The sequence below is a fragment of the Oryctolagus cuniculus genome, chromosome 8, assembly GCF_051225735.1.
Source record: "Oryctolagus cuniculus isolate XC-2025 breed Fujian yellow rabbit chromosome 8, ASM5122573v1, whole genome shotgun sequence".
Taxonomy (NCBI): domain Eukaryota; kingdom Metazoa; phylum Chordata; class Mammalia; order Lagomorpha; family Leporidae; genus Oryctolagus; species Oryctolagus cuniculus.
In genome coordinates, this window is record NC_142874.1 from 91,933,596 (window position 1) to 91,946,042 (window position 12,447).

Here is a 12,447-nt window from a genome sequence, read left to right on the forward strand (position 1 = left end):
TTGCATACACTCTGCCACTGTCAATCTCTGTCTTACCACACAGGAGACCCTGATGGGGCCCATCCAGTCTTGGACTGTGAACCTGCAGAACCATGAGCAAATATAAATCTTCCTTCTTTGAGGTATTATAGTGATGAATAAAAGTGACTAATAGGGGCCGGCGCTATAGCTTAGCAGGTAAAGCTACTGCCTGCAGTGCCGCATCCCATATGGGCACTGGTTTAAGTCCTGGCTGCTCCACTTCCTGTGCAGCTCTCTGCTATGGTCTGGGAAGGCAGTAGAAGATGGCACAAATCCTTGGATCCTTGCACCCACGTGGGAGACCCGAAGGAAGCTCCTGGTTCCTGGCTTTGGATCAGCGCAGCTACACCCATTGCAGTCAATTGGGGAGTGAACCAGTGGATGGAAGACCTCTCTCTCTCTCTCTCTGCCTCTCCTCTCTATATAACTCTTTCAAATAAATAAATAAATCTTTTTTAAAAAATGACTAATACAAAAAAGCTACATGGAAGCTCAAGACTGCCTTCTGCCACTCCTCATCAAGATAGTAAATGCAAAGCAGCATTGCATGCCTGAGGAAATTGCAGATATTAACACTGTCATGCTGGCATGAGGATTCTTACCACATTGCCATTTCCACTACCTGTGTGGTCACCAGGTAGGTCTTACAGAATACTGTAAAAACCAGGTGGGTAATGAAGGATAACAGCACATTATTGCAAAGCTTAAGCAAGCGGAGATGACATTTGCAGTAACTGTCTTAGATATGATATCTTCTTTGGAGGAAATTAATAAACATGACATGATATTGATCTGGAATTACCCCCACACACACACACTGCAGTCAGTAAAGAAAATTAGCAGATTGGGTTTAGATAGCAAGGACAACAGTAACCCTCCTACTATCTTATCCTACGTCAACTCTCTTTTATGGTATTAAGAGACCTTGGTAATCTTGTTACACCATAGAACATCACATTGATTCATTATAGTAGTGAAATTAGCAAATAGTATCCAGCATTTACACACATTGGTAAGACATATGCATGGTAGGAGGTACACTAGAAACCCTACAAAACTTCCAGGACCTACAAGTGTCTTAGGGGTCCAGTAGCCTGAAACATGTTAGAATATCTATTCAGGACAGTAGAAAATTGTGTCTTTTAATCAAGGTAGTCACATCTTCTGTTCTGAAACCAAAAATTAGTTTCATCAATAATTAACCACTATATAAATTGAATTATACATAGTGCATTCTTTTGTGTCTGACTTCCTTCATTTGAGATTCATTCATGTTACTGGTAAAAGTTGTACATTCATTTGCACTATTATGCAATATTCTACTTTATGTATATACTACAATTTATCCATTTTACTGTTGTAGGAAGTTGGAAATGTTTATTTTTTTGGCTATTATGAAAAGCACTACTATGAACATTCTTGTATATACCATTATGGTGCACAAAGATACACCTTTTTGGCAGTTGCTCTATTATACCCTAATAACCCACTTAAAGAATTTTCTGGTCCCTGAAACTTTAGTTGCTTCCAGTGTCCTTGTGTGCAGTGGAGGAATGCTTCACAGGAAAAATGGTTTCAATTAATTAGACGCAGATGGTGTTCACCAGCAAGTTTGAACTGCTTATATCACTAAGCCAACAGAAAAGGGGATCCCTGTACTGGCAACGGTGAGGCTCCTACTTAACAGGAGAAAACTGGATTCAGTATTACTTCATGTATAATGTAGGGTATTCACTCAGATGCATTCAGTGCTCTCTCGGCCAGTAGTCCAATAAAAAAAAAAAAAAAAAAAAAAAAAAAAAGGAGGGGGTATGACCCCCTAAGGACCTCCACTAGGACTCGGATCATACAAGACTGTTATCTTGGTTACTTCACCTGTAAAATAACTCCATTCAGCTTAGCTGTTGGTAAAGATTGAGAGAAGTCTAGAATAGGTGGTAAAAGAAAGCAGTTGTGCTTATGACTCTAGGCCTTATGACCAGTGAAAAAGCAGGTTCTATGAAACTGTGTTTTGTTACTTCTTTTCTTCTCTACTGTGTATGAAGAATTCTGGGGTGGCTAATGTTTTTGGTTTTGAGTGAACATATGACTGAATTAACACCACTGCATGATGACTTAGTAGCTGACAGGAGGATACTGGTGAAAAAAGAGTGAGATGAGGGTATTTATTTCACTGCTCCCTTTGTTAGAGGTTACCTCGTAACTGGATTGCCTTGTAGAAATCAGGCTACCTTGTAACTGGGTGCGTACTCTAACAAAAAGCCACTGCATCCCTTGAAGTGAATTTTTCACAATTTTCTCTCCTTCCAGATTCTGGTAACTTCCTCATCCCTTTGTGTCTTTGGGTGTAAAGGTGGTACAGCTCCCCTGCTGTTAGCCCTGGGTTACAGAACTATCCCTTATGATTCCATTGTACCCTACACACAAATTTGTTATCAGTCCCACTGTAAATAAATCCTTACTAAATGATCCCAACCTGAATGTTATTTGTTTCCTATTAGGACCCTTACAAAGGACCTTTTTATATCTCGTTTTGCTTCTTGTATAAATGCTACTTGGATAATAGCATGGCCACACCATCTATCTATCTGTTAGTTTTACAGGGGTGTGTGTGTGTGTGTATATATATATATATGTACATGTATATATTTGTATATATACATGCTATATATATATATATATGGTGTGTGTGTAAATATTTAAAATTTGTGTCATAGTGGGTTAAGCTGCCTGCAATGCCAGCATCCTGTATGGACGCTGGTTCAAGTCTAGGCTGTTCCACTTGGCTTCTACCTTCAGCCTGGCCCAGCCCCAGCAATTGTGGCCATTTGGGAAGTGAACCAGCAGATGGAAGATGTCTTTCTCTGTTTCTCCTCCTCTTTCTATAACTCTGCCTTTCAAAGAGACAAATCTTTTAAAAATTTTTTTGTCTCTTGAAAATAAGCTAAAGGTGTATTTTATTAGCCCAAGGTGACACTTTGTCTTTTAGTTGGGAATACTAATTTACATTTAATGTGAGTACTGATATATGGAGCTTTAGAAGTGCCACCCTACCGTATTTTATTTGTCCCACCTGGTTTACAAGTTTTCTTTTTAAGGATTTATTTATTTGAAAGTCAGAGTTAAACAGAGTAAAAAGAGGCAGAGAGAGAGGTCTTCCATCCACTGGTTCACTTCCCAATTGGCTGCAACTGCTGGAACTGCGCCGATCCGAAGCCAGGAGCCAGGAGCTTCTTCTGGGTCTCCCACGCGGGTGCAGGAGCCCAAGGACTTGGGCCATCTTCCACTGCTTTCCCAGGCCATATCAGAGAGCTGGATCAGAAGTAGAGCATCCAGGACACGAACCAGTGCCCATATGGGTTACTGGCACTGCAGGCGGCAGCTTTACCTGCTACACCCTAGTGCCGGCCCCAAGCTTTTTTCTTTACTTCCTTTGCAATTTATCAAGTTTTTAGGAAATTAGTTCATCTTTTTCTTAGACTTTTAGTTCTGTGTTCACTATTCTTTTGTTGTTGTTGCTCACTATCTTAATTCCTCTAGGAAGCTGATTGCTCATCCCTGACTTCTAAAATTCTAATATGTATATTAGTACTTCTGCCACTCTATGGACATTGTAAAAATACCCTCTAACACTTTATTTGTGCTCCCTAAATTTTTGTTGCTGTTATGAATTAAATCTGTATGTTTTAACACAGTATTGCAGCCTTTTTTGTAAAGTTAATGTTCACTTAGATTTACCTACATATTTTTCCTTTTTATTGCTGTTAATTCCTCACAGAATATCAGCACTTCCTTCTTACATCATTTTTCTCTGCCCAGAGGCTGCTCTTTCTTTTAGAGCAGATATGCTTGTGCTGAATTCTTAGTTTCTGTATGTATGAAAATAACTTTATTTTGCACTATTTTTATAGTTATTTTTTTTATTTTTTATTTTTATTTATTTATTTTTTTTTTTTATTTTTTGACAGGCAGAGTGGACAGTGAGAGAGAGAGACAGAGAGAAAGGTCTTCCTTTTTGCCGTTGGTTCACCCTCCAATGGCCGCCGCGGCCGGCGCGCTGCGGCCGGCACACCGCGCTGATCCGATGGCAGGAGCCAGGAGCCAGGTGCTTTTCCTGGTCTCCCATGGGGTGCAGGGCCCAAGCACCTGGGCCATCCTCCACTGCACTCCCTGGCCACAGCAGAGGGCTGGCCTGGAAGAGGGGCAACCGGGACAGAATCCGGCGCCCCAACCGGGACTAGAACCCGGTGTGCCGGCGCCGCTAGGCGGAGGATTAGCCTAGTGAGCCGCGGCGCCGGCCCTATAGTTATTTTGATATGGAATTTTATGTTCACAATATTTTCTTTCAGTAAGTTGAAGATAGCATAATTTGAGTTGCGAAGCAGCTTTCTTATTGCCACTCATGTAATAAAGTAACTTATCTTTGTCCTCTGGTTGCTTTTGGTTTTGTTTTCTAGGTTTTAGCAGTTTTACTATGATGTGACTTGGTGTGATTTTCTTGCTTTTTCAGGTGGCTTTTATTTTAGACATCTTTTCAAATGATGCCTTCTTCCATCGGTCACTCCTTTCCTGGGTCTTTACTTATACCTAAATTAGACATTTAAAAAAAAAAAATCCTTGTTCTGTATATCTCCTCTTCTCCCCACTCCCTAATTTTTTATATTTTCATCTCTTTCTCTAAATACACCTGCATATTTTCTTCTGAAATTTCTTCCAGTTCCTTGATTGTCTTTAACTCTATAATTGGCCATTAGATCCATTGATTGGATGTTTGTCTTTCAGCTGTAGAATTTTCATTTGGTTTTCTGTGTTTCCAGGCACTACAAACATTCCTATTCTTATGTTTTTTTTTAAGTTTAAGAACATATTAATTACAGTGATTTTTGAAGTCCTTATAATTTTTATGGGTTGCTTCCTGTTTTCTCTTGCCTTTTTGTATACCTGATTATTTTTGTGTCCTGAATATTACATATAAAATATCACAGAGATATTTTGAGGCTGTGGATAACATTACTTTCCTCTAAAGAGGATTTCTTTTGCTTCTGTTAGGCAGCTAGACAAGGGCGATATATAGACTTGCATCACCACAATATAGTTATGCCTGAGATGACTCTGTTCCTGTAAGTTCTGATCTACTTTCAGTTCATTCTGATTCTTCAGGATCTCAAATGAAAACCCTAGTGAGGCAGGATAGATAACTGGCATAGGGCAAGTGGCCTGCTCTACGGCAAGCACTTTTGGTGTCATAACCACCTCTTGAAAACAAGTCCTGATCAACAATAACCAAGCAGTTATACCCCAACCATTTTTTAATACTGGACAGGCAATCAAAAACCAATTTTAATAGCTCTAAGCTTCATCTTAACCACTGACCAACCTTTGCTTTATTATAATAGTAAAACACATACATCACTGGGGGGAAAATTAAGATTCTAGTGAAATACACAATGTATGTTAGAGTGTGTTATCCCAGTAGTACTACATGACAAAGACTCACCCATCAGTAAAGGATGCTGCCACAAGCTGGAAAAGCCTGATAAAAGAATCTCTACTGGCACCTGGGACACAGCTCATTCTCTAGTGTGCCCACACTCACTCCTTCAGTGTGTACTTCTGCTTTGCAATAAAAATTTTTTACTGGCCCTTGTGTCCTTTCTTCAAATTCTTTCCTGTGTTGGTGACCAGAACCTGGACCCCTCATTCCACACAATCCTTGGTGAGCCAAGCAGGAGTTGAAAGCCCACTGAGAAATCAGCCAATGAATCTTTCTGTCAACTGTAATCTCTGTTGTGGTTGAGAATCTTGGACTGTGTCCCTCTACCCTCTCTTCTTCACGCCATTCTCACCCACTATGGACTAATTCCTCTTAACCCAATGATGTTTGCTCCCTCCAGCAACTGTTGGGAGGTGGGAATGCCAAGAGCCAACATCATCCAGATAAGATGCCAGGGATCCATTCTGATGAAGCCTTGTAAGAATGGTTGGGATTTGCTCCAAGGCATTGGCTGGGAAGTCTCTTATCTTTATTGCAATCTAGCTATGATATTTTTTACATTGTCTTCTAAAACCCCTACTTTCCTGTTAAAAACATAGTATTCCACTGCCATAGCTAAGGAAATATTGGGCCCTGGGTGGCAAGCCTCTTTTTATTGATGGATAACAAATTCTGCCACACTGTAGACCCTAAGTATCCTTGCTATACCTGTGGAAAATCTTGAAGCTCCTGTCCAGCATCAAGTCTAGCCTCACCCTCTATAAAGACAGGTGAATTCGATGGATGAATTATTATTAAGTGCCCCTCCACCACCCAGGGTCCAACTACCTCAACCTCAACCTGCCTAAGTGTGAAGGGATGATGGGACTTCCTCTCTCTCAAGTCCTGATTCTGTTTTGCTCCCTACCAGCCCCCAGCCTCCACCCTATAATCCAGTCTGTGTTCCTTTACTAGGAAGTAGTTCATCTGGGGTCACCTGTAGTGGAGCAAATAGACTTTGCCCCCTGGGGGAAGTAGCCAATGGAGAAGCTAGGATAATAAGTACATGTTCCTTTCTCCGTGACTGATCTAACTCAGTGCAAACAAAACCTGGGGAGATGCTTGGAAGGTGCCACTTAGATTATTGAAGAGTTTCAGGCCTTAACCCTAGCCTTTGATCTAACCTGGGTGACTTACATATTGTTCTATCTGTTGTACCATGGAAGGAAAACAGCAAATTTGTGCTGAAACCCAAGTTCATACCGAGTCCCTGACAGCTCAGCAACCGAGCTAATATGCTATGGGAGCCACGGCAGTTCCTCAAACATATCCCAAATGGAACTATCAAAGAGGTCATGGGGCTTTAGGGTGCTAAAGCCATAGAGTTACCTGATTGGTGACTGGGATAAAAGAAAAAAAAAATACACTGTTAAGCCAATCAATTATGACAAAATTAGAAAGCCCAGCTGTAGTCCAGAGACAACTGATAGAGGCCTTAAAGAGATACAGCAACATAGAACCCAGCACACCTGAGAGACAGGTCTTGGTCAGTATTCATTTCATCAGTCAGCCCCAGACATTCAGAGAAAACTCCAAAATTTATCAGTAGAACCCCCAAATTCCCAGTAACCAGACGCTAGCTACAGTGTTTGGCATACTTAGTAACAGAGACAAAGCTGAGGAGAAAAGGGGGCTCTACTTCAGGGAACAATGTTCTTTACAACAAGCTCTCATGGTGGCAGTTTCTATAAACCAGTGCTCTGCAGCCTCACAGTCAACCTAAGGGGTGTCCAGGTGTAAGTGAAAAATCCAAAGGAGAACTTAAAGTGGGAAACCAGGACATTGGCTCAAATAATGTCTCCACCTGAGAGAGCCACCCAGACCATGTCCTCAATGCAAACAAGAAGGATGCTGGAAATGAGATTGTCCCCATCTCCAAAGGGAGGGGAAGAATCCTAATTCCCTTATGTCACTGAGGACTGATGGCCTGGGAACTCAGGTAGCAACCACAACTCATGATTATTTCAGTCCTAGAAACCCAGAGAACCCTGGATGTCACAAGTAACAATACTGATTTGATGGACAAAGGAACCATTTACTCTTTTTAAAATTCCCAGACAGGACCCCTGTCCTTAAAGATGTATTACCAGAGTTGAGAGTAAATCTCTTTCCCAATTTCTTACCTTGCCTCTAGCTTGCCAAATAGATGTTCTAGTCACCTAGCACTTTGAGGTAATGCTGGAATGCCTAATGCCTCTACTTGTCAGAAACTTGTTGTCCTCCTTGGGCAAGTCCCTTTAGCTAAAAATGCCCCTGGACCAGAACTCTTACTATGATGCTAATAGATACTAAGGCAATACTCCATTTAGATAAACTCCCTGTTAAGTTTCAACATAAATCAAACCCTCAACTCTGGGACATTTCTGGACAGGCCACCTATTATGTCCCTGTCAAAATCTTAAAGGATACCACCAGTTTCCCCCTATTGATGTCAGTATTCCTTAAGGTCTGTGCCTAATGGGGACTCCAACCTCTGATCAATAAATTTCTTGAACATGGGGTTCTACTTTAATGTCAGTCCTCCTACAGTACTCTTATTCTGCCAGTCCCGTGGCCAAATGAGGAACATTGCATGATTCAGGGTCTCAGGACCATAAATGAGGCTGTCATCCTGCTCCACCCTATTGTATCAAACACCTATACTATTCTAGCCCAGTTCCATAAAGGCACCATCTGTTTTATGGTCCTGGCCTTAAAATGTATACTTCTACATCCATAATCCCAATATTTATTCATCTTTGAGTGGAATGACCCCCTACTTAAATGTAACAGTACATGGATATGGTCCTTCCCCAAGGTTTTAGGGATAGCCCAAATGTGTTTGATAACACCCTTGTTAGGAAACACAAGGAGCTCAAATTAAAGGCTGGGGACATTTTACAGTACATAGATGATATTCTTTTTGTGACCCATCAAAGGAGTACTCAAATAAAAATATTATTCAGGTTTTAAATTGTTTAGGGGAATGAGGGTATTAAGTTTCTCCAGCTAAATCCCAAGTTTCTTAATAGAAAGTGGCCTATCTGGGATACATCATGAAACCAGAAAGCAATTAACTGAAAAGGAGACATGTTACAGATAGGACCAGCATTGTGGCACAGTAGGTTAAGCCACCACTTATGATGCCAGCATCCCATCATCTCTCCTTGTCTGTAATTTTGACTTTCAAATAAATAATAAATCTTTTTAAAAATGTAAGAACATCCTTGGGGATGGCAGGCTCCTCCAGGATCTGGATTTCAAGATTTAGACTCATACCAAGCCTTTACATGAAACCTTAAAGGTTCCAAAATGGATCCACTTGAATGGATCAAGAAATGTCATGAGGCTTTCCAAGAAATTAAGAGGTTATTGATGGGGCTGGCCTTGTGGTGTGGTGGGTTAAGCTACCCTGTAGTGCCAGCATTCCATATGGGCACCAGTTTGCCTTCCAGCTCTATTTCCAATCCAGCTCCCTGCTAATGTGCTTGGGAAAGCAACAAATGACTCAAGTGCTTAGGCCCTTGCACCCACATGGGAGACCCAGATGAACTCCTGGCTCCTGCTTCGGCCTGGCTCATCCCTGGCTGTTGTAGCCATTTGGGGAATGAACCAGCAGATGGAAGATTCTCTCTCTCTCTCTCTCTCTCTCTCTCTCTCCCCCTCCCCTCCACTCCCCTCCTCTCTCCCCTCTTCTCTCTCGCCTCTCCCCTCTCCCCTCTCTCCTCTCTCTTCCCTTCAAATTAAATATTTTTTTTTTAAAAAAAGAGCTTATTGACCACTGCCCTTGCACTAGGAATCCCTAATTTTGATATGTCTTTTACCCTATTTTTGACTGAGCAAAAGGGAATTCCTCTTGGGGTGCTTACTCAAAAGTTAGACCCACTCTCACAGCCAGTGACCTATTTCTCCAAACAGCTGGACTCAGTAGCCACAAAATGACAAAATGGATGCTTAAAGGCAGTGATTGCTACTCACTTCTGGTGGTCAGCTGCCAAGTGAACTTTAGGTTAGTCCCCCAAGGTTTAAACTCCTCACCAGGGGCAGGGGGGTTCTGGATGTTAAGAGAAACACCAATGATTAACATAAGGATGCCTCACTAAGTACCAGATCTTTCTTTTAGATTTACCAGAGAGAACTCTCAATCCAGATAACTTTCAAAGTATGCCTAGTTCTCAGTCAAGCCACTTTCCTTCCCTTTGAAGATGTTAAAGAGCTAACTCCTGTGTAGAGACTTCAGAGCAGAGTACACTTGACCTCAAAGATGAGCCTCTAGAAAACCCAGATGATGAATAGTCACTGATGGCAGTAGTTTCATAAAATGAGGGATCAGAATGGCAGGATACACCATAGTGAGTGAGTCTCAGTCAAATGTGGAAGCTGAAACATTACCTCCTGACACTTCAGGTCAAAATGCCAAACTCATTGCTTTACCCAGATCCCTAAAATTAGGAAAAGACAAGACAGTCAATACTTTTTTAACTATGCTTTCCTTGTGTTGCATGCCCAGGCAGCAATCTGGACTTACTATAAAAAACTTCTCCTATTAAACATGGCCAAGAAATTGTGGCTCTTCTATAGGCATTTTGGAACCCCTAGAGGTAGCTGAGATTCTTGAAGAGGGCACCAAAAGGGAAACAATCATATTGGCAGAAGGTAAGGCAGCAAAATGAGCTGCTACATAAGCAGCCCTGGGTGGCCAGCATTGTGGCACAGCAGATTAAGCCACAGCCTGCAATGGCAACATCCCTTGTGAGCACTGGTTCTAGTCCCAGCTGCTCCACTTTGGATCCAGCTCCCTGCTAAAGCACCTGGGAAAGCAGCAGAAGATGGCTGAAGTCCAAGTGCCCCTGCCACCCTTGTGGGAGACCCAGAAGAGTTCCAGGTTCCTGGTTTCATCCTGGCCCAGTCCCAGCCACTGCAGCCATCTGAGGAGTGAACCAGCAGATGGGAGATCTCTCTTCCTCTCTGTTTCTCCCTCTCTCTGTGTAACTCTGCCTTTCCAATTAAAAAAAGAATTTAAAAACCTTAAAAAAAAAAAAAAAAGCAGGAGCACTGAAAATGGTTCTGATCCCCTAGTCTCTTGTCAGCAGCTAAAAGCTCCCACTATACTATTCCCAAGATAGAATGACCCCAACAACCAGGCTATACTAAAGACCCCAATGGATGAGGGTACCTACATCCTGAAATAGTGCTACCAATGGGCTCTCAGTAGAAAATCATCAAAAACTTGTACGATTCACCCAGCTGGGGATGGAAACTCTGGCTCAGATGGCTTCTCACAGTTTGGGAGGCAATGGATTATACACTGACACAAGCAGTGACTAGATCTTTTTTTCTCCTTTTGTCTTCAAAAATATCCCTGGCAGCTACAACAAACCACACCTTCTACTTAACCCTGTACAGGGAAGGAATCACATATTGGTGAAAACTGAAAATTTGACTTTACAAATATGCCTAAAGCAAATGGTTTTAAATATTGACTAGTTTTTCTTGACACCTACTGGATGAAGCCATTCTAACTCAAACAGAAAAGGTGCCAAGAGGTATCTAAGGTCTTGCTAAATGAAGTGATTCCCCATTTCAGGTTCCCAAGATCCCTCCAAAGTGATAATGGCCCTTTGTCTCCAAAGGAAGCCATCAGGTAACCTCCTCTGTAGACATCACCTGCCACCTCCATGTGTCTTGGAAACCTTGGTCATCAGACAAAGTTGAGAGAGTAAACCAATTCCTTAAACACACCCTGGCTAAATTATGTCAAGACACCTTTGAAACTTGACTGAAGCTGCTGCCCAGTTTCCCTTCTTAAAATAAGTATGGCACCTAAAGTAAACTTACTGTTAAACTCCTATGAAAGGATATGTGCATGGCCTTTCCATACTGCTGATTTTCACTTTGATCCATATACCCAGGATCAAATAAAGTACACTATTAATTTGGATCATATACAAAAAGCTCTTGGAGAATATAGTAACAAAATTTTTCCAACACCATATCCCAAGGGTCATAAACAGTCTTTTTCTTAGATCTTTTGTTACTAAAGACTTGAAGAAGGGGATTTCCACCTGCTCAACTACAGCCTGAATAGAAAGTGTTCTATCAAAGTACTACCCAACACCCCTACCATAGAAAAAGTTCAAGGTATCCCTCTCCAAGTTAACTTCTCCAGAATTAAACTTATTCCTGACTCTGCCCTACAGGAATAGGCAGAGGAACCTTCATAAACCTGTGACCTCATGGAGGATCTGAAGCTGCTATTCTGCCCAAGTCAATCTCTGTTGGGTTTCTGACTCCAGCTTCTTGATAATGCTTACCCTGGTAGGCGGCAAGTGGTAACTCAAGTAGTTAGGTCCCTGCCACCATGTGGTAGACCTGGATTGAATTCCTGGCTCCTGAGTTGAGCCTGGCCCAGGCTTGACTTTTGCAGGCATTTGGGGAAGCAAACAATGGGTGAGAACATTCTCTTTCTCTTTGTCTCACTCTCCTGTTCAAACAAACAAACCTTTTTTAAAGATTTATTCTATTTAGTTGAAAGTGAGAGTTACAGTCTTCCATCTGCAACAGCCGGAGCTGGGCTAGATCAAAGCCAGGAGCCAGGAGCTTCTTCCAGGTCTCCCATGTGGGTACAGGGACTCAAGCACTTGGGCCGTCCTCGGCTGCTTTTTCACATCAGCACATCAGCAGGGAGCTGGAAGGAAGTAGGGCAGAGGAGACTTGAACTGGCACCTATATGGGATGCCTGCATCACAGGTAGAGGCCTAAACTGCTATGCCACAATGCCAGCCCCTCAAATAAACATTTTTAAAAGTTATTTTAGGGGCCAGTGCTGTGGCGCAGTGGGTTAAAGCCCTGGACTGAAGCGCCAGCATTCCATGTGGCGTGAGTTCGTGTCCTGGCTGCTCCTCTTCCAATCC

General features: G+C 42.1%; 1 long non-coding RNA gene across 13 annotated transcripts in view; it reads left to right on the forward strand.

The window, feature by feature from the left end:
• LOC149125089 (uncharacterized) overlaps nt 1-12,447 on the forward strand; it is a 40,212-nt gene that overhangs the window by 10,930 nt on the left and 16,835 nt on the right. For 2 of the 13 annotated variants that reach the window (XR_016212369.1, XR_016212363.1), the window contains one exon: nt 253-1,818. The exons of 9 other annotated variants lie outside the window; for them this stretch is intronic. This is a non-coding gene — a long non-coding RNA (uncharacterized LOC149125089). Of the gene's footprint in view, nt 1-43; nt 123-252; nt 1,819-12,447 lie in introns of those variants that run through there. 2 more of the 13 variants (XR_016212364.1, XR_016212376.1) reach the window with 2 other exon arrangements.